The following is a 2,029-nucleotide window of genomic DNA, read 5'->3' on the forward strand; positions in this document are numbered from 1 at the left end:
CCATTTGGTATTTAAGCCAGTCACTGCTCTTCCAGGCTGTGTGTCACTGTTTCTCTGGCCTTTAGGCATCTATTTATTCCTTCATGTGTTAGCTGCTTACTTGCTATCTTTCATCACTTAATTCTTTCTCTTTTAGACTTGGTTACTCATTTTTTGCTGCCTGAAGCTTCTTCTGTTTCATGCCACAATACTTCCAATGCAGTCTCCCAAACTGCTGGGTTAATGTTTGATGGTGTGTCTGGGCGGAGGCAGTGGAGCTTTGCTGCTTTGCTCCATGAGCCCTCCTCTTGCTATGCTGCTGCCAGTGAAGCTGTGATGGTAAGTCAGGATTTAAGCTTAAGGTTGCTTAAATGCTTCATTGGGATGCAACAGCTATGGGCTTGCCTGTGCAAGAAGGTGAAATGCATTCTCTTTACCTGCTCTCCATGTTTACGGTCTATGCTTTTGTTTGGGTTTGTTTTGTTGTTCTCTTAAGTGCTTCTGGTGGTTACAAATTCCTAAGCAGTGAAGACCTGTAAGATGCAAACTCCTTCAAATTGCTACAGTCTGTTGAGTAACATCTGTAAAAATATGTGTTACTGAGATACTGACTTTCACTGTGGTCACAGCCCTGGGAGTTATTTCATGCCCTAATGTGACCATTCTCATTCCAGCCTGCAGCAGAAAGCTTGGCAATATAGATATCCAGGATGACAGTGTTCTTGCTTCTTAATTTTCACCATCTTCCTGTGCTTCAGGTCTCTGCCTTGGTCTGGAGCTTGATTTACTGCAGTGTCACAACACTGTGAAATTCTTACTGATCAGTATTTAGTTTTATTTATCTAAGCCAAGCTGTGCTAGATGCTGTACAATTATGGTAAATCTGAGAGACAAGTCGTTGAAAACTTCCTGCATAGCAGCAAAACAGCAAACACTGGCATCATCTTCTTGGGCATGGTACCACCACCACCTCTAAAAGCTCCTCCTGCCAATCATCCACGCAGCAACCACTCTCTGTCAATGTGGCTCTTGCTGTAAGCCAGCATGAGCCTGCCAAGGTGACATCCTCACCCTGCTGAGGTTGCCAGTGGCATTGACACTAACTGCAGATGGATGTAGGATTCTTCCCTGCTCCTTTCCCCTTTCCTCCTTGCCCAAGCATGGACCTCGAAGATGAAACGTTCAGCCAGGTAATAATTGCCTTTTTTCACTTAGCTGTGGTTTTACCATCTGCCTGTACAGGGCTCCTTGCTCAAAGTGTATTTTATTATTCATAGTTAATAGAAGAAGTAGAAATATGCACTGGTTTTCAGCAGATGAATTTTAAATCCCCTTTTCCCTCTCTTCTACGTTGTTCAAGAGGAACCATTAGCAAAGCTTAACACCAAGGCCATAAGCTTCCTAAAAGGACATTAAATTAATTATGTGGCATTTTATGACAGCACACAAATGTTATAAATACAAATAACTTCAAACATTACAAGCATCTTCCTCAAATCTGTGCAACAACTCCATTTCACACCCTCCATACTAACTCCTTTGGTGTTAAAATCGTGTCCTCACCTCCCCAAGGACAGACGGCCACCATTTAATTGCTTGATATGTCCAGCAATTTAAGAAAGTTCATCGTGGGTGAACACAGAACAGATCAGCCAGAAGAGGCTGCTAGATTTTTTTGGTTTTTCAGATTAGAAAGGAACTTTATTATCTAGTCTAAATTATTTTTATTATCTAGTCTAAATTTTATAAATAACAGAGGCCATAGGGCTTAAATTCAATTGTCCTAAAAATTAAATACCTGTTATTAATTAACACAGATGTTTTTGTTTCCTTGTGCTGTAGCACGTATTTGTAATGTATGTAAACATTGTAAAATTCAGGTATAGCTCCCTTCACCTACATGTTTTCACTAGCAATGTGCTTTTAGCATGTTGAGTTCATAAAGCCTATCCATAGTGGGGCCAGGACAGTCTGGCTCTGCCTTCACTGGGGACTCCTCTCATCATTTTTCTTGTAGCAGAGCATGGCCTTAAGGCAACGCTGTTTCTCT

Source organism: Mesitornis unicolor, unplaced genomic scaffold, assembly GCF_000695765.1.
Source record: "Mesitornis unicolor isolate BGI_N332 unplaced genomic scaffold, ASM69576v1 scaffold9377, whole genome shotgun sequence".
NCBI lineage: Eukaryota > Metazoa > Chordata > Aves > Mesitornithiformes > Mesitornithidae > Mesitornis > Mesitornis unicolor.